This window comes from Lissotriton helveticus, chromosome 2_2, assembly GCF_964261635.1.
Source record: "Lissotriton helveticus chromosome 2_2, aLisHel1.1, whole genome shotgun sequence".
NCBI lineage: Eukaryota > Metazoa > Chordata > Amphibia > Caudata > Salamandridae > Lissotriton > Lissotriton helveticus.
Window position 1 is genome coordinate 390,667,675 of NC_136060.1, and position 21,306 is coordinate 390,688,980.

The 21,306-nt window shown below is 45.4% G+C and overlaps 1 long non-coding RNA gene across 3 annotated transcripts in view; it reads left to right on the forward strand.

Moving 5' to 3' along the window:
- Positions 1–21,306, forward strand: part of LOC144821495 (uncharacterized) — a 786,063-nt gene that overhangs the window by 421,226 nt on the left and 343,531 nt on the right. For 2 of the 3 annotated variants that reach the window (XR_013608369.1, XR_013608370.1), the window contains 3 exons: positions 9,768–9,882; positions 9,975–10,069; positions 10,532–10,613. This is a non-coding gene — a long non-coding RNA (uncharacterized LOC144821495). Of the gene's footprint in view, positions 1–9,767; positions 9,883–9,974; positions 10,070–10,531; positions 10,614–21,306 lie in introns of those variants that run through there. The other variant, XR_013608371.1, reaches the window with a different exon arrangement.

Consider the following 21,306-nt stretch of genomic DNA (forward strand, 5'->3'; position numbering starts at 1 on the left):
AGTGCCCAGTTCTTAGTTGCCCTGCCAGCAGGGGGCAGAGACGGTGGGGAATATGTAGTGGAGTCTATGCAGGGTGAGGTACCATTGGTACATCACTTTGTATCCGGTCCTCTCTGGGGAATACTGCGGCGGGATTTGTGCATATCCCTCCACAGGAGATCCCAGTCTTTGGGGGTATGTCTTGCCCCAAGTCTGTTGCCCATGTTGTTTTGTAGGTGTGGGGTTCTGGGGTTTGGAATCCTGAATATCTCGGTAAGCTTAGAAGATCCGTCCCCTTACTCCCTCAAATGAATTCACTATTTTTTCAAACTGCATAAATGGTCTGGTGGCAGCTGCAACATTGGTTGGGTGTACTGCCCGGTGTCCGAGCTGTTAGTACTGGATCAATGTTTTCGCTGAAATGTGAAAGTCTAGTTTCTGTTGCACAAACAGCTTAATGTAGTCTCCCAATAATAGACCACGCAGAGTTCTACATTCTCCCCTTTACCAGTGCCCATTGCTTTATTGACTAGGGATGTACTATGGAAATTTCACTTTCACACATGATTATATACATATTATTCATGTAGGAAATTAATTTTAATATAAAATGTCATATGATTTAATAATAAGTTTTACCACCCTCAAAAAGTGGTATTTCCAAATCCTCCTCTGTAGAAGATTTACAGTTGTATGACACAATCTGAAGTGGAAATTTCTTCATTTATATCCAACCCCCTTAATTTTCTGTGGGATGCCAAATATTTTCACATTTGTATTGCACACATGAACATACTGCAGACGTTTCCATCGGTCAAGTGAGAGATAATCTGCATTGATACATTTCATATGAAAACCTATCTCTACTGTAGAGTTCTTTATAGGTCTTTCTGGTTATAAAATCAATCTTAATTTTCCTATTTTATCCCCAAGGTATTTGAGCAGCAGCTGTCTCCCCTGATAATATACCACACTCATCACTATGTTGGTGCAGCCACAGTGATATCTTATGGAAGGCTAATTCCCCATTCTTTCTACTGACATTAATAAAATAAGATCCACTCGCCTTCTCCAAGCACCTGTAATGCATGCTGAATTACATCTCAGGTTATTGTTTGTCAAGTGGCTCAGGCACTTTCTCTTTAAAGGAGTTGGTCCTTTCATATTGTGTGAGGGTACCTATGAAAATACTTTATTGTAGTTTGGAGAAAGAAATGTGCCATTAGTGGCTCATCTGATGTGGTGTTAGTGTGACACTTGAAGGCACACCTTGCAGCGGCTGGGCAGCCACTATATGTAGCTTTTTATTGTTCGTTTTGGCTGATTACATCTGATAGTGGGAGACTTGCAGCAATAAATATACAATTTGACTAGGGTGAAGTTCCAGTATTGTTATGTTATGTTATGTTACTTTCTCTTGTATAGCACGCGAATCACCTGAGGGCATCTCGGCGCTTAACTCTAGGACATCCCGATGAGCAGGCGACACAGAAAGTAGGAGAGGGATTTAGAACAGCAGAGCCTTTAAATGTTTCCTGAACATCAGGTAGGAGGGGGTTTCTCGCAGGGGCAACGGCAGACTGTTCCAGTATTTAGGCGCAAGGCATGAAAATGCCATGCCCCCAAATCTGCGGAGTCTGGTACGTGGGACCACCAATAACTGTTGGGAACTCGATCTCAAAGGGCGTGAAGGGACATATCTTCCCAGTTTCTTCTGAAGATACTCTGGACCTTGCCCCTGCAACGCGTAGTAGGTGAGGCAACAAATTTTGAAAAAAGACCTCTGTTTTATAGGGAGCCAGTGAAGCCTTCTCAATAATGGTTGCGAGGGGGTGCCAGATGGCATATTCATGACCAGCCTTGCTGCCGTATTTTGTATGACCTGTAGCTTCTTCAGGGATGTGATTCCCACTTCAGCCAGCAGTGCGTTCCCATAGTCGATGCGACTCATGACCAGGGCTTGCGTAACTGTTCTGCGGTGTTCTGAGGGAATGAACGGGAGGATCTTTCTAAGTAGTCTGAGCCTATAATAGCATGCGTCAGACACTGCGGCCACATGGTCCTGCATAGTCAAAGACTGATTTATTTTAATGCCCAGGTTGTTGACACAGGATTTAGGCGTGGGGGGCGAGCCCAATTGTGACGGCCACTAGTCACTATTCCAGATTTCTGAGGCTTTTCCTAGAAGCATCAACTCCGTCTTGCTCGGGTTCAACTGCAGGCGGTTATCGGTCATCCAATTGGAGATCACCGATAACCCCGTAGCAAAGCGGATTCTGTCAGCCTCAGCATGTTGTCCAATGTTAAATAGTAACTGGGTGTCATCGGCATACGAAATTATTTCGAACCCCAGGGCCATTGTAGGGTACTGGCTCTTCTTTTGTCTTGCATTTTGAACAATGGCTATATTAGATAGTGTACATGTGGGATAGAGATTATTTGGGTGAGTGCTGAACTGCTTTGAGCCAGCAAAAAACCTGTATGTTGCATATATTGTATGTTTGGAGTAGTTTAGTGATGGTACCAAATACCACGGGGAGTTTGTAGTGCGTTAAGAGCATGCTGTTAGCTCCGGGATTAAGCCGCTATTGCTTGGCAAAGTTAATATAAATTAATTAATTAGTACATACAAATGGAAACACAGTTAGAGCAGGTATCTGATCCTAAAGATATAATTGATATTGATGACTTACATGAAGGTTGTGCTATGGAAGTGTTAAGTCCTGATGAATAGGTGGTCCACATTTTGGGTATAATAGGATTTCACTAGACACCTTTGAGACTTCAATATTATGAAAGAGAATAAAGGAAGCAACTGAGATAGATTTATAAACGTTTTCCACTCTTTATTACTAAATAGACTGCCTTGTTAAAATGAGTAATAACGAGAGGCGTTTGCTAAGTGCTGCAGAGAGGGGGTGGGGCGTCCGGTGCGATACCAGCCCCTTCTTTTACAATATTTGAGGCCCTGGAAACCCCAACCCCCAGGGCCTGACCTGTTTTTTACAGTTAAAAAAAAACGAGAAGGGGGCCGTGTGGCCCCCCTCCCGAGGCCGATTTCGGCCCGAGGATCCCCATTCCCCGTGGCCCGGCCATTCATTTTTTTAATAAAAGGGCTCCTGGGACCCCAGCCCCCGGGGACGGCCATTTCTGATGTAGACCGTGGGGGGAGCCCCAATGCCCCCACGGTCCCACTGCCTCCCGGCCTCCTGCAGGAGCCAGCATTGCTTTTGAGCAAGGGAAGCTGCTGACATGCAGCTCCTCTTGCTTAAAAGCAATTCTGCTCTCGCTTCAAGGAAGCAAAGCAGCGCTTGCTCTTGCCCTGCCATTGCAAATAGCAGTGTCCCGGGGGTGAGCACCAGGGGACACTGCAGGAGCCGGCCCTGGGGGGTGGCGGTCCCCAAGACCATCGAGAGCTTCTGGAGGGGGGACACACGGCCCCCCCCTCCATTTCAAAGCTCCAGGTAGTTGGTTTTCCCCGGGGGTCCGCAACGCCAACGCGATTCCTGCTGTTTAAAAAAAATGCTTATTTTTTTGGCCCTGGGGGTTCTTGTGGGACCCCCTGGGCCGGCCTTGGGGGTCAGGGTGTTTCTACCCTGCCCCCTTTTCTTCTTTTTCATGGTTTTTTTCTGATTTCTTGTGACTCGGTTAGTGAGTCACAAGATGGCTGCCAACACTTCCTGGTTTGGAGTGTTGGCAGCCAATCAGAGTGAAGCACGTGCCCGGGAGGGTTTGCGACCCCCTCCTCGGTTCTCAGATATATAATTTTTTTCTTTCTTTCATTTTTCAGCAACTACTGAACAGAATTACACCATTTAACAAAAAGGACTCTTTCTGAACCAAGAGCTACCTTTTGGCCAAATTTGGTGTAATTCCGTTCAGCAGTTACGGGCTGTAGCTTTGTCTAAAGTTTCCTATGGAAATTAACATGGGGAAAACGCGTTTTGGGACCCACCTTTTTTCTCAGCTCCTGCTTGATGAATCACCTCTTCAAGAAAGGAGCTGACTGGAGCGCCCCATTAGTTTTGAAAATTTCGCAAAGATTCGTCAAACGGCTCCAAAGTAATTGGGAAAACAAAAAACGCTTTTCCTATGGAAACTAGGTCCTAACTATACCTACTGGCAACCGGCAGTAGGTTATAAATATACGATCATCTTCCAATTTGTTTTAGGAAGGCTATTGTTATATGCTCACTCTCCAGGCTGAGAATATATGGATGGCTTTGCATTTATTTTTATCAATAATAGGGTGGGCTGTGTATTATGCTGCTTTATTTGGATTTGTTGCACTATGCACTTTATCTTTGAAAAACGTATTTAATGTTTTTTTTTAGTCATGAATTACCCTATGTAGTCTGTCCTCTATGTTGATCAGTGCCTGTACCAAAGGGGAGGGCTAAATATACTGCTTATTTTATGGCGCCAAAGTAGATTGATAAAGCCTGCTGCGCAGGCAAAAAGCGTCTCTCTATTACTGCGGGGTCGAGGGGGACCTAATTATAATAAACTAGCCTCATACATGCCAATCATGTGTACGTGCCATTTTCTCCTCTGAGGTGGATGGATTACTGGGATATATATATATATATATATATATATATATATATATATATATATATATATATATATATATATATATATATATATATATATATATATATATATATATATATATATATATATACATATATATATATATATATATTATCAATGCTCGAAGGTGTCCACCTTTGAGTAGCACGCGAACAGTAGCTTGGTTTATGTATAGGTGAGGACGGGGATCCACTCGTAGACGCCGCTCCGTACGGGATCTGCCCGACACGTTTCGAAGCTCCATATGCTTCTCTTCAGGGGCTTTAACGGAAGCGGTGTGCGCAACCACCAACCCACTTCCCCATTTTATATATAACACACCCACCGTGCTACTCAAAGGTGGACATCTTGGAGCATTGATTAATACGCGGCCGTCCAGCCGCGGAGTATGCACCACCCCGGTACCCTGGGGGTCACGAAAGTGAAGCAGCAGTCGTACTTGGAATCGAGGACGGGCCCACTTGTGGAGTCCATAGAGGACTTGATTGTGTGCTTCCCAGACCACACTTCCCAGAATGCACAGTCTCATTTGAGCCTCCCATCGGTGGGTGTGTTATATATAAAATGGGGAAGTGGGTCGGCGGTTGCGCACACCGCTTCCGTTAAAGCCCCTGAAGAGAAGCATATGGAGCTTCGAAACGCGTCGGGCAGATCCCGTACGGAGCGGCGTCTACGAATGGATCCCCGTCCTCACCTATACATAAACCAAGCTGCTGTTCGCGTGCTACTCAAAGGTGGACACCTTGGAGCATTGATTTATACGCGGCCATCCAGCCGCGGAGTATGCACCACCCCGGTACCCTGGGGGTCACGAAAGTGAAGCAGCAGTCGTACTTGGAATCGAGGACGGGCCCACTTGTGGAGTCCATACAGGACTTCATTGTGTGCTTCCCGGACCACACTTCCCAGAATGCACAGTCTCATTTGAGCCTCCCATCGGTGGGTGTGTTATATATAAAATGGGGAAGTGGCTCGGCGGTTGCGCACACCGCTTCCGTTAAAGCCCCTGAAGAGAAGCATATGGAGCTTCGAAACGCGTCAGGCAGATCCCGTACGGAGCGGCGTCTACGAATGGATCCCCGTCCTCACCTATACATAAACCAAGCTGCTGTTCGCGTGCTACTCAAAGGTGGACACCTTGGAGCATTGATTTATACGCGGCCGTCCAGCCGTGGAGTATGCACCACCCCGGTACCCTGGGGGTCACGAAAGTGAAGCAGCAGTCGTACTTGGAATCGAGGACGGGCCCACTTGTGGAGTCCATACAGGACTTGATTGTGTGCTTCCCGGACCACACTTCCCAGAATGCACAGTCTCATTTGAGCCTCCCATCGGTGGGTGTGTTATATATAAAATGGGGAAGTGGGTCGGCGGTTGCTCACACCGCTTCCGTTAAAGCCCCTGAAGAGAAGCATATGGAGCTTCGAAACGCGTCGGGCAGATCCCGTACGGAGCGGCGTCTACAAATGGATCCCCGTCCTCACCTATACATAAACCAAGCTGCTGTTCGCGTGCTACTCAAAGGTGGACACCTTGGAGCATTGATTTATACGCGGCCGTCCAGCCGCGGAGTATGCACCACCCCGGTACCCTGGGGGTCACGAAAGTGAAGCAGCAGTCGTACTTGGAATCGAGGACAGGCCCACTTGTGGAGTCCATACAGGACTTGATTGTGTGCTTCCCGGACCACACTTCCCAGAATGCACAGTCTCATTTGAGCCTCCCATCGGTGGGTGTGTTATATATAAAATGGGGAAGTGGGTCGGCGGTTGCGCACACCGCTTCCGTTAAAGCCCCTGAAGAGAAGCATATGGAGCTTCGAAACGCGTCGGGCAGATCCCGTACGGAGCGGCGTCTACGAATGGATCCCCGTCCTCACCTATACATAAACCAAGCTGCTGTTCGCGTGCTACTCAAAGGTGGACACCTTGGAGCATTGATTTATACGCGGCCGTCCAGCCGCGGAGTATGCACCACCCCGGTACCCTGGGGGTCACGAAAGTGAAGCAGCAGTCGTACTTGGAATCGAGGACGGGCCCACTTGTGGAGTCCATACAGGACTTGATTGTGTGCTTCCCGGACCACACTTCCCAGAATTCACAGTCTCATTTGAGTCTCCCATCGGTGGGTGTGTTATATATAAAATGGGGAAGTGGGTCGGCGGTTGCGCACACCGCTTCCGTTAAAGCCCCTGAAGAGAAGCATATGGAGCTTCGAAACGCGTCGGGCAGATCCCGTACGGAGCGGCGTCTACGAATGGATCCCCGTCCTCACCTATACATAAACCAAGCTTCTGTTCGCGTGCTACTCAAAGTTGGACACCTTGGAGCATTGATATATATATATATATATATATATATATATTATGTCTGTTGATGCAAATTGGCCATATAATCTCCGTATTAAGTTACCCATTACAAGATGGCCACCACGTTTACATTGAATTTAGTCTTTCTTCTGTGTTTATTGAACATTAGATTGACGTCAATGCATATCTTTATTTAAACTGTTAATGAATTTGGCGCAAGTTGCAGCAGATGAAGGCGCGAAGCCGAAACGCGTCCTGTTTGATTTGAATACATTTCTAAAAGAGTCTTGAAAGCGAGTTGTGGAGTGCCGTCCATTCTTTTGCAAGGGTAAAAGGATTTTGGAGCGTGAATATATATATATATATATATATATATATATAAAATAAAAATTATCCATTGCATGGAATAAAACTTCTCTTTGAAAATTGCATCCCACGTAGTTAGCGCATGTTTTCTTCATAAATGATTCGGGATTGGAATATATATATATATATATATATATATATATATATATATATATATATATATATATATATATATATATATATATATATATATATATTCAGCAGCAATGTCAACCGACGCAATGTCAACCGACCCGTTTCGGCTGGCGCCAGGCCGAAATGCGTCAGTTGACAGACTGGCTCTGTTGTTAAAATAAATCTTTTAGAAGAAAGAAGAACTGGTGTGTGCGACTAATACTTTGCACAAAAAAAAAATATATATATATATATATATATATATATATATATATATATATATATATATATATATATATATATATATATATAATTTTTATTTTTTATTCTAGTTAATGCCTACCAAAAGCAATTAAAATGGAATATATTTCTCTAAGTCCAGATGAAGGCTGAGGCTATTAGAAGAAATTGGTAGCCAAATAGCTGCGAAGTCCGGATGAAGGCTATTAGAAGAAATTGGTAGCCAAAAAGCTGTGTTGACACAGTAGAGCATGTACTGTGTTGAAGACATCAGTCTGTGATGCATTAAGACATAAATATCTTTGGATAGAAGGAAAGGATTTTTTTTTTTAGATGAATGTCAGGCATTATACATAGACATTTAAAAAAGTATTTTGATGAATGCTAATGTTTACATGGCAAAAATAACAGTGCAAACATGTTTCATAGGAATCTGTAAATAGCAAACGTGTTTTTTGAAATTTGAAGTTATGGTGAACAAATTTATAGCAGTGTAGGCTTTGTGTAACCGTTCTCCATACCTCCATTCTTTTGGCCACTTTGTTCCACCTACCTCCATGAGCTCTCAGCACACCATGTAACTGTCTTCTTTTCTGCAGGAAGTGCTCCGTTATAATCTTAGATTCAGCCAAAAGCATTTGCAGAAATGGGTGACTAGATCAAGGCCATCTATGGGAGTAAGGTGTCACCCCAGTTACTTTCTGCGGGGTTTATTCTCAAGAACGTGTGATAATTATCGCAAAATTAGCTTAACATAACTCTTCACATCGCGGGAAAATAACGCAGTGTTAACGTTGTATTCTCAATATGGCAGTACCATGCGATAGTCTCACGATAACGCGTCAAATGACCGCGTTAAAATCAACGTGATGCCGCAAAAATGCGAAACACAAACGCAAAAAAAGCAGCAATGTCCCAAACCGCGATACAAAAATCAGCGATAACCAGCGACAGGCCTGCATTTCCCACACGTCATGCGCGAAAATGCACCATAAAAGCAGAGAGAAAAAACAGTAAGATGACAATGTACGAGTACAACCCCACATCCGTGATGTAGAACAAATGTCCATTGTCCCGCATCAAATAGGCATCTCATCACAAACAGTCATAATGTAGGAACACACTGTGAAACCGCATCTCCCCTTCACATTGCAGAGGGACCAACAACACCTCCTGCACACAGACGTGTCATGTCTATGATCAATCAAGTATGAAAGCATGGACGAATGTAGGGGCAGTGACTCCCCCATATGTACATGTTGCTCATGTTGTGTGACTAGAGTCACAGGGTGCATCCCTGCTTCATGGTGGTACATATCTGACCCCAAAATAAGCCCTGTTGTCCCTTATAGGTCACAAATGTCAGCCTATATGTAATGATTTGGGCCACATGTGAAACGCCGAAGAGTGGGATTCCATACTATCTGTGACACAGAGAACTGACATTTCGAATACGTGACACCCTAAACAGTCTCTCTGTACAGAAGTGACACACCCATCATCTACCATCAAATAATTAAATTGTTAGCACTACATGTCGCACTTACACTTGTCTGAGTGATGTGCTTGTACAGATGAGTGACATGTACTCAGGGAAGGTGTCTTGGAATGCTTTTATTTGTACATGCTGTGCCTGTGGTCATTTTGTACTGTCCCATGATTGCTAAGGACTGTCACAATGTGACATGCTCATGTGAAGAAATTGTCAATGATGGTGTTCTTACGGGCTATTCCTGCTGTGGCTGCAGGGGGTGTGGTCCACCAGTCTCATCTTTCTTATCATCGTCCGGTGCATCTGGCACATGTATCCACGGGGCATTGGTGCGGACACATATGTTGTGCAACACACAACATGCAACGATCATCTTGCACACGATGTCTGGCTGACAGGAGCTTTCCACCTGTGATGTCCAGGCACCTGAAACGTGACTTCAACATGTCAAATATGTGTTTCACGATGCCCCTGGTGCGTTTGTGGGCCGCATTGTACTGCCTCTGGGCCTCTGTCCAGGGCTTGGAGGGGTATCATTAGTAGTTGGAAACTATATATATGGAGACTAGGCCTGTCTAGGTTTGGCACATTTTACAATATAAATGTGATCAATGACAAATATGACTCTTGACTTTTTATATCTTATTTATCTTTTATCTTTACTTTTGATAAAAGGGGATTCTACAAGCCACAGAGATTGGATGTGAAACTTGGCACCATTTAAAAAATTTAGCCTTGTCGATAAAAGAAGCTAAATACACGAAGGATTGACTACTAACAATGTAGCAAGGTATGTAGATGTTTATGCCCAACTTAGTGGGGTAATAATAGTGGTTACAATGATTACAGTAAAATAAGGAGACTATTCCTTTTCTACAATAGGTGGCTATCCCTGTACTTTTACTTTGACAGCAAATTCCGTGAACATACCTATTCTTCGTCGAAACCAACTATCGACATAGATTCATCACTTTTTGGTAAGCGAATAGTATGCCTTAATACAAAATATGATTGGCCGCTCCATATGAGAACATTAGGTTTAAATACACATCAATAAAAATATGGTGTATAAGAATATAAACTAAGTTTTTGATAAACCAACTGAATACCCCAAATGCATAAAGAGAGAAGCTCTTCCCTATAGAATAATCAACTCTAAATATAAACACACTGCGCTTACTATAGCACCTATCAGGTTCTTTCCCTCATTTTCTGAAAGAAAAAATTATTTTTCTATAACATGACTCGCAAAAACTAATATGATGACTATGTAAGAAAATCTGTTTAGTAGGTGAGTTAAGTTTGTATATATAGTAAAAATGAGGTTTCCTATTTGTATAAAAAGGATGACAAATGTGTAACTGTGGTGTATTATAAATATGCTTTTTTTTGTAAATAGTAGTTTGTAATATATGTATTTTGTATACTTACTTTTGTAGCCCTGAAGAAGTCCTCCGGACGAAACGCGTTGGCTACGTTTTTTGTATGAAGAAAAGAATAAAAGAAATGTTTTAAGCTCTACTGAACGGATTCTTCAAATTTTTACTTGATTATTATTGTTTGCTGTGGGGAGTGCTGAACCATTGTGGTTTATCAATGAGTATTACGTAGCCTCATTTCTGCTCCTCCATCATTGTCATTTGCAGATGTCCACAAGCCTGACAACGACACTGTGATGTTGTGCGTTGAAGGTGGGCGGCCACATGTGTGTAGGCCTGTGGTAAGGATAGGGCGGACACAGATGTAGAGTTCATGGCTGGCTGAACTTGCCATACGGTTGAGTGTAGACGTTTGGCTTATGCTGCGGTAATAGCGACACACACAACAGTTGGAATGTATGATCCCTGACCCCAAGTGGGCTTGCGCTCCCTCATTTACCCCTTCGGTCGAGCCCGTACTCCGGGGGCATGCTACATTGCAACATTGTCCATTGCGGGACGGGTGGCGCCGACACTACAACAGAGACACACGCATTAGTTACTTCCTTGGCAAGGCCTAATCTTAACCACGCCCAGAGCCCTGGGTTGCTTAACCACACCCTTATGCTGGACTGTCGTATGGAAGTCCACTCCACTTACGCTCACAGGGGGGTATGACACAGCTACATGGCCCAGGTCTACCCCACTGCCTGAGGTGACATGGTTGCATCCGCTGTACACAGCACAATGTAATGTGGTAGGGCCCGGGGTCATCATGTATACATAATGAACACACGGACACACTTAGATAGTTTGTGGGACTGGCTATGTGCACCCGGCCCCTTTTATTGCCAGGGTCATATGTCCAGTGACGCCTGTGCTGGATGGGAGTGGGGTTAGTATTAGCCACCCCTAAGGGACTGGTTGGTGCTGGCAACAACTACAACAGTGATCAGAAAATTAGTAGTTCAAAGTTCAAACAGCAAAGGTCCATGACTTGAGCTGCACATAGTTAGTGACCCCGGATGCACTGTGGCCAGCACAGGCACACCGCCACGGGACGGTGACTTGCGCTGCACTAAGGTAGGGCCACTCGAGCTGAGCGGGTTCTCGTCGATGTCGAAGGTGAATGTCACGGAAGGTTGAGGGGGCCAGTGGACAGTGTCTTTCCAGGGCATGATGCAGAGGGCAGAAGCCGGCAGAAACAGGCAAATTTAGGAGTGGAATGCTACAGCCTAATTTTTACCACCAAGTCAGTATCAACTACATGATGATGAAGACAACCCCCAGGCAATGTTCCGTACTCGGCAGACACGAATAGCGGCGTCTTGCAGAAAGAAGTCGTATTACGCTCATGATATTGTGACATATCAGGATCCCTGGCTAAATAGGAACGGTTGTTAAGGACGTTGCCAGATACAGAAACCCTTTGTGGGTTGGAATTATCACCACATCTAAAAGGTTTCGACACAAAAGACATAGCCTTGAAAAAGTCGCTGGACAATCTCCCCTTATATGCGACGAAACCCGTGTTGGCTGTCTGAAGACCTACAAATTAAAAGGAAAAAGAAGAGAAAAATAATCTTTATTATTTTGTATAATTTGTGCTGATACTGTGCACTGTGTAACAATTGTGACACACCTTCGGTATGTGCTGGGGATTGTCATTCTGTTCAATTGACCCAGGCCTAAATTTGGGGAGGTTGGTGGTTCTCCTCACCTTGCAGCACCGTCACTGAGATAAGCAAGTATAAAATAGTGATATGTGCTATTCTCCTTAGCGGCGCCAGTTAACCTAAATAGAATCCCACTGTTCTTTTTTCTTCCCCAGGCCATAGACTCAGGCGCCACCAGAGTTCAACCAGAGAGTGTCCATGAATGTCGGGGCACAGACTTAGTGACACCGGAACTGAAAGTGTATGCAGTCTGTGATGAGGCCTGTACAATTATATAAACTCTGCCATAAATAAATGAAGACTCAGTTCCAAATGTGTGACCTACACGACCGCAGTGTAGGCCATAGGCAGGGGACAGCAGGGGCACACAGCCACGTGTCTGCTTGCGATGCACAGAGTCAGTTGCACCGGAGCTGAGAGGGGATGCAGTCTGCGATGAGGCCTGTACAATGATATAAAATCTGCTATAAATAAATCAAGATTCAATTCCAAATGTGTGACCTACTTGATCGCAGTGTAGGTCGGAGGCAGCAGTCAGCAGGGGCACTCAGCCACGTGACGTTGCACAGAGTTAGTGACACCAGAGCAGTTGTTGGTAGTGTTTACTCACCTCCGTAACGATGATCCTTTTTCCTCCGGACTGAAACGAGTCTTCCTCTCACTCCTCTCCTTGCGTACAATGATATGAACTCAGCCATTGAGAAATCAAGACTCAGTTCCAAATGTGTGATCTACTGGATCGCAGTGGGGCCGAAGGCAGTAGTCAGCGAGGGACCACAGACACGTGTGGTTGGAATGCTATGCACAGAGTTGGTGGCACCACATCGAAGGGAGTACAGTGATATCAAATGTCCCACTAACATATGAACTCGGCCATCAGGATATCAAGACTCAGTTCCAAATGTGTGACCGACTTGACCGTAGTGTAGGCCGGAGGCAGCGGTGGAGAACGTCAACGAGTAAGGAGTGCTGGGGGCCTGTGTCGCGGAGGCCAGTGATGGTCGAGGCGAGGAGGCTGCCAAGGTTGCGGGCCTCTGGTTTAGAGCTTGCACCGGCACGTGATGGGCCCTCTTGACAAACGCCGGTGTCGGCAGGTGAGCAGTGAGTCCTGGGTGCGCTGGGGTGGGCAAGATGGGTTCAGGACCAGCGGCCCGGGGTGCAGCAAGCACCCAGGATCACCGGCAACACCGCTCACGGCATCGGCCTAGAGGCGGGGTGAAAGGCGCCACCCTGGCCACTCCCGAAGAGAACTACACCCAGAGCTACGTGCTTTTTATTCACACTTCTACGCTGGCCTAGCGTATGCAGGGCCAGCCCATTCCACTCAAGCTTACAGGGGGATGTAACAAGCGACATTTTGCGATCTTCCCCACTGCCTGGTGTAACATGGTTGCGTCCACTGTCCACTACACTCCAAACACCAGCAGTATATGTCGACATGGACATGTCTGTGGGCTGCATACTGCATTCTGGCCAGCACATCAACGCCACACTTGGCATTGATTACATTCTCATTCATGGGTCACCTGCCCTCTTCGCAAATGCCTGGTTCCCACCTCTCCCCACAATCTGCTATTGTGTGGCTGAGGTGCAATGCCGTTGATGGCTCATATACATGGCTAGCCCAGGTTACCACAGTAAGTTGTGCGGTCATGTCTGGTGGGTGTGCATGTTGTTTGGTATGTTGTATGTGAGTTTGTAACGTGTGCATTCCCAGAGGTGTGAGTTTCATGATTGTGGAGTTGAGGTGTGTGGTGTGTTCATTTGGTACTTACCAACGAGCAGTGCATTTCAGTAGGTACTATTCTGGAAGCGCCGGTTGATGATAGACTGTTGGAAGATGAAAGAATCATGCACACTGCCTGGGTAGTTGGCGACGACATTGGTGAAGAGTCCCCGATGGTCCACTATTGCCTGCACACTATTGAAATGCGTGTGTTTTCTGTTGCAGTAATTGTGTGCAGTGTCGGCAGGGGGCACAAGTAGGACATGTGTGCAGTCAATTGCCCCAACACGTGCGGGAAGCAAGCTATGGCGTAGAAGCCTTGCTTGGTCACCAGCTGTTCCTGCGCAGTGTGGGAGAAGTGAAGGTGCTGGGGTACCAAGCTGAAGATGGCATCCAAGACAGTTGTGAGGAACTTTTATTGGGCTCGCTGTGAGACTCCTCCGACTCTGGCAGTTGTTGGTTGGAAGGTCCCAGAGGCCAACAGATGCAGCACAGCCAGCAGCTTTATCTGTGGAGGGATGTTGGTTGTCCTCTGTGATGGTACCGTCAGCCTGTGGGCAATAATGTTCAGGATGCGGAAGATGGTTGTCCTTTTGAGTCTGTAGTGGGCAATGACGTCCTCTGGTGTTAGGTCTATGAGGCTGGTGCATTTTCTGAAGGTCCGCTGTCTTTGTCTGCGGTGCCTCTGTGGTGGTCCGGGGGAGGGGTGCGGGAGAGGTTCTGGGGGGGTTGCGGGCCTGGGGGTGGTGGCGGTGGGTGTTGTAGCCCTCTTGGGGCTCTGACCTGCATGATCAGTAGCTCCATGGTATCTGTTGTTCTTCTGGTGGGGCTCTGGGCTGGGCTCCCTTTTATGGTGCAGGTTGTTGTCCGACTTTACACCAGGTAAGAGCAGGTGTTAAATCCCTGCTTCTAACGCGCCTTATTGCCTGTTTTGGGATTTTATCGCCGATCTGGCTGGTCATTGAGAATGTTGCGAAATTATGTTTTCGCTGCTTTTGCATGGGAACGCCTAATCTGTATCTCATTAGTGTTAGTTGCCGGGGTCATCTGTGGCGATGTTTTTTGCGGTGGCTATCGCAGGTAAACTGGTGATATTGGCTGTTAGCACCAGCTTGTGAATGGGGCGCAAAATGTATCACAACTTTGGCTGCGATAAAGTGCCGATAACTTGGCAATAAGTCCTTGTGAACATGCCCCTGCATTTCTAAACCTACCTTCAAAGAGACCTGAGTGTGCCAATTGGAGGATATCAGTGATGAGCAAAAGCTACCGAGGATATTTCTTGGACTAGCTTTTGACAACAATTTTGAGCACATCCACTAAACTCATATGTGTGAATAGAGCCTGTCAATTGAAAAATAAAAATATTTTATAAAGATCCTTGCACACCATTTCAGTGACAACTGGTTATGTATTCCACCTGTATGCTCTCCAGAAACTTATCATAATGCACAGTCCGAATCTTTTTTCAGCAATGCTTTCTGTCGCTAACACGTTTTGTTAAAAAGGCATTTAACTCAATGGCTTTGTCAGGGCCTTAAAGGCAAATCATTAATTTATACTGCTATAATACTAAGAATCGAAAATGCATGTTATCTATCGCTTTCATGGAATAAATATTACTGTAATTGTTAATTGTTATAATGGTCAATAACAAAGTAATTGATTTCCAAACAAAAAGTGCACAGTGAGATCTACACACATAGTATTTGAATTGTGAAATCAATCAAGAATTTACTTTTTAACATCACAACAATTTTTATTGAGTCAAGCCACAGATCACTTTATACATCACATTCTATGGGTAGACTCTTACATGTTTTCTTATGTCTTTAAAACAATTTTAACACTTTTCTCCTCCCCTGCAAACAACCTCACCTTCCCACATGTCTCATACATTTTTTAACTTTTCAAGGAGCTCTAGTTATATACTGGATGTAGAACCAAAATAGACACTCCTTTGTTTCTCGTATAAATAGTATAACATCAGTGCTCTTAGTTTCTATTGTCTCATTAAAAAAGTTTTCAACTGGTTTCAATGAGTGCTTGAAATGTATGTTTTTGTTGACATTACTTACTCCATTGCCCGTACTGTCCCATCTATCCAGCGAGGGAGGTTTAGGACTTCTCCAAACAGCTATTAGTTGTTCAACTGCTAATAATGAATGACTCAGTTTTCACTCTGCCGTCACCATATTGCCCACTTTTTTGTCTCTGAGGACAAAGAGGATATGTCTGGTGACTCTGTAATATGATTTCACACTATCTCTTTAATTTGACTCAGCACCTCTTTCCAGAAATGTCTCAGTTTCTTGCATCATCACCAGATGTGGATTATCCCCTCCTCTGCAACTCTAGCACTTTCCACTGATGCTCATGTAAATAAATTCCAGTAGTTGAGGGTTTCAATGCCAATTATACATTAGTTTGTAACAACGTTCTCTATAGTGTACCTTCTTGTGCTTATGCACAATATCTTTAAAAAAGGTTTTCTCATTCTTTGTCATCAATTTCCCTTTTGTATTACCTGATCCTAGATGGCCTGGTATCCCCACTTTCTGTATATTTCCCCAGCTCAATTTACATTATAACAGCCCTGAAGAAGTCATTGGAATTTGCACACATTTGAGGAAACACTTGTTATTATTATTATTATTAAATTAAATTTATAAGGCTACCCGGAGGTTTCCCGGCGCCAACGGACACAGTGTGAAAGAAAGAGAAAAATCTACTGATTAAATAGCCAAGTTTTGAGGCCATTATGAAAGTTTTTATAACTGGTTTCATGCCAGAGCGGCGCAGGTAGCGAATTCCACAGTGAGAGGGCCAGATAAGAAAAGGACCGACCACCCATATGTGACAGTTTAAACCTTGGAACTAGAAAGTTGGCTTGAGAAGAGGATCGAAGCAGGCGTGTCGGAAGATATGAATGGGCTAAGGAGCTCAGATATTGAGGTGCTTTGCCCAGCTTGATCGTATGCATATAACATAAGGCCTTAAATTTAATACGGTTCTCTATCCTGAGCCAGTGGAGGTCGCAGAGAGAGCCTGAGACAGAGGATTTTTCAGCACATGACAGAGCAGTCTAGCCGCAGAGTTCTGAACCATTTGCAGTTTTCAAACTACCTCCTTATTTGCTCCTAGGTACATGACATTGCCATAGTCCAGCCTGGACATGATCAAGGCCTGGATCACAGTTCTTTGTGTGGGACCAGACAACATCCAAAGTACTTTTCAGAGCCATTTTAGGCTGGTGAAGCAAGTTGATGCGACCTTGACTGCTTGCTGCCTCATAGATAGCTGATAATCTATGACTACGCTTAGATTACATGCTGTTTGCACCGGTTGACGCAGATCGCCCATTTGGGGAGGCCAGTGACGAGGGCCCAGGAGATCTTTGTTTTTCCCCAGGATCAGAACCTCAGTTTTTCCACCGGTTAACTTTAGCCAATTAGTGTGCATCCAGCTAGCTATCTTTTGCAGCCCTACTTGTAGAGATGACACCATGAATGGCTTGTTGGAGGATAAAGAGAAGATTAGCTGGGTGTCATCCGCATAAGAAAAGATAGACAACCCAGCTTCTTCTGCAATTGTAGCTAGTGGGCTAACATAGAGATTAAATAGCACTGGGCTAAGGATCGAGCCCTGTGGTACCCCATATGGATACGTATGGGTCTTAGAGCTAGAAGATGGGGAAAATACCTGAAAAGTCTGACAGGTTAGAAAATCTTTAATCCATTTAAACGCTGAGCCGACTATGCCCAGGGATTGAAGTACTTTTAATAGAGCAGTGTGTGACACAATGTCAAAAGCGGCACTCAAGTCAAGCAAAATGAGTGCCACCGTTTCTCCCCTGTTAAAATGTTGGCGCAGTGCTTCTGTGACTCCCAGGAGCGTGGTCTCTGTGGAGTACCCTGCTCTAAAACCTGTTTGTGACGCATGCAAGATTTTATAAGATTCCACAAACTGCGTGAGTTGTTGATTAACGTGTTTTTCCAAATTTTTCGAGAAAGTGGGAAAAATGAGATCGGGCGGAAATTCGAGGGTTCAGCCGGATCGGCATTGGGTTTTTTCAAAAGGGGAAGAACCATAGTGTGTTTCCACGTGGCTGGTAAGATTGCTTCCCTCCATGATGTATTGAGTAACTCCATGATAAATTCCAATTAAATAGGTTCTAGTTTTTTGAGAATATGAATCAGGAGCAGATCGTTAGGTGAACTAGATTTAAGGCTATTTAAATTGTTAGTAGCAGGAAGAACGGACTCAAGATATCTGGCAAGAAGACAGTGTTGCCAAAAACATACTTGTATTATGATGGTATCCTGGAGATTATACAAGTGGAATAAATAATCAATGGACTTTGTGTGCAAACATCTTATACTTCTTGTGTAAAGGATCATGAATGTGCGATTCTCTTGATGACTCAGGTTGATGAGTCATTGTTGGTGCTGGGCACCCGCACCTTCTAATGTCTTATAACACTTGGTTCTATATTTGGAATATTATAGGTGGTGCACATCTCTTATCCTTATGTCACTCACAATTTGTGTATCCTTGAAAAATGGAAAAAGTCAAATGTGATCTGCAGCTGCTTCTGTGTGCAAGGTGTACACACTATATGCAAAAACCTTTAGATGCTAAGATTTTCCAGCTGTAAGTTTAAACTAGGAGTAAGGAAATAGATGCTCTTGCTCGTAGTAATGTGATAGATTGCATTCTAAATGTCATAATAAGTGGGAGTCGATTGTGGTAGAGAATATCGAAGGCAGAATTTTGAAGGGTTACAATGTGACCAGAATACAGATGGACACAATATCTAAGAGGTAAGTGCACTGTGGAGACATAGATTTACTATTCGTAACTCCACATTTATGAACCTATGTATATGTATATGTATATATACATATATATATACATACGCACACACACACATATTTATATACATATATACACACACACATTTTGATCTATGGTGGTAATTTGACCTCGGAGTGGAGTGCATCAACGTGATTTTGTTACGTCCTGTGACTTTGAATATATATATATATATATCTATATCTATATATACTAGCAGCCCGTCCCAACGTTGTCCGGGTATGAAATAGAATGTGTGTAATGTTATTTGGCAAGGGCAATTTATTTTAAAATCTCGCGGTAGACAAAATTTTTTGTTTCTTTAGAATAGGGATGGAGAATGCCCAGCTGCAGCCCTGGTTGATATTAGCAGGCGCGTGTAATTGGTGAGGGTATCCGCCGCCTGAGCCCGGCTACAGCCCTGGTTGATGTTAGCAGGCGCGTGTAATGTCATTGAATGAGAGAGTTATCAGCCGCGGGTAAATCCGTTTAATGAGAGAGTTGAGTGACAGCGAGTAGGAGAGGCTGCAGTAATTGTCCTCGCAGACACGCTAATTTGCGTGTTCCCCCACTTGAGGCACAGATGCAGGCCTGTTTGATGTTAGCAGGCGCGTGTTTCCCCGCTTGAGGCCCGGCTAGAGCCCTGGTTGGTGGTAGCAGGCGCGTGTAATTTAGTTGAATGAGAGAGTTCAGTAACAACACGCAGGAGAGGCTGCAGTAACGTTACTTACCAGGCCTCCAGGTGAACGCGTTTCTCACGCCCCCAGCACACGGCCACAGCAGACGATCTTCTGATTAATGTACGACCCACATGGCATGAAGGGCGGAACGTAGCACACGTCCCCAGTGTTTCTCACGCCCCCAGCGTGCCCCTTGATGCTGCGCAGCAACGTAATTGGCGCTTGTATGTACGACTCACATGGCATGAAGGGCGGACACACGCCCCCAGCGTTTGTCACGCTCCCAGCGTTTGTCACGCCCCCAGCACACGCCCACAGCCCACGATGTGATGGCCGTATCACACGCCCCCAGCGTTAGTCATGCCCCCAGCCCACGCCCACAGCACAACGCAGACACACCCACAAGGGACTACTTTGCTGGCACGGTTCTTTTACCTTTTAAATGTATAGAGGAGTTGGCCCAACGGCTAAGGCGCTCGACCTCGGACCTGGGGATCTGGGTTCGAGTCTTGGTAAAGACGCCAAACATCCTGTGATTCTGGGCAAATCACTTAATCTCCCCGTGCCTAACAAAAATGAATGTGTGTCCTCATGTAACGTAACTGGTGCTATGTAAAGCGCTCTGATACCTGATTCAGTTCGGGTCAAGTTCGCGCTATATAAAACTCTGCAAAAAAATATATATATATGGTGGCCGTCTGCATAGCTTATGTCCTTCTGCTGCAACTGCCCTTTCCAACGCTGTATTGGGTGTTGTGATTGGTGCTGTGGTTACTGAGATTACCCGCCTTTATAATATTAGTATGGATATATATGGCTAAGGTTTGTGAAGTTAGGTACAGAAAATGTACACAAAGTTACCTTTTGATATTTTGTCCTTCAGAATTGTGGTCCTGATATTGTGACCCTTTATTATTCTGTCTTTGATATTTCTGACACACACTATGAGAATCCACAAACAGCAACACCTTTCCACATAATCAATGTACGACACAGGGCCCTATTAGGATGGCGGACGGACCTGCGTCCGTCCGCCACCCCAGAGGTGGAGGGACCGTCCGCAGGGGCAGCGGCGGTCCCTCCGTGCGAATTAGGATGTGACCGCCACCCTGGCGGTCACATCCTGTATTTTTAACATTGCGGCGGGTGCTGCTTGAAGCAGCGCCCGCCGCAATGTTAAAAATGAATGCAGTGCATTTTTTTTCAGAGTTTTATATAGCGCGAACTAGACCCGAACCGAATCAGGTATCAGAGCGCTTTACATAGCACCAGTTACGTTACATGAGGACACACTTTCATTTTAGACACGGGGAGATTAAGTGATTTGCCCAGAATCACAGGAAGTTTTTTTTTTTGGCGTCGTTACCGAGACTCGAACCCAGATCCCCAGGTCCGAGGTCGAGGGCCTTAGCCGTTAGGCCAACCCCTCTCCCCTTGCATGCACAAAGCGACAGGCACCGCGCAGTGCCTGACGCTTTGTGCATGCAAATACAGGGGGGTACCATAGGTACCCCCCATGTGCACCCCCACACCCCCCTTCACCCTGGGGGCCCGCAACGGGCCCCCAAAGAAAAGACCGTATGCCTTTTCGTGGCGGCATTGCCGCCGCGGAAAGGCATATCCCACTGCATATCCTAATATGGCTGACGGTGTCTGATAGACACCGCCACCATATTAGAGCTTTTCCGCCGCGGTCTCGCGTCGGAAAAGCTGCGGACGGTCTCCCCGTCCGCAGATGACCCCCTGCCATCCTAATCTGGCGGGGGGTCTTTTCACTCACCGCAGCGGTGAATCCGCATCCTCCGGGCCAGCGGTGGCTTCCGCCGGCCCGGAGGATGCGGATTCACCGCAATCCTAATC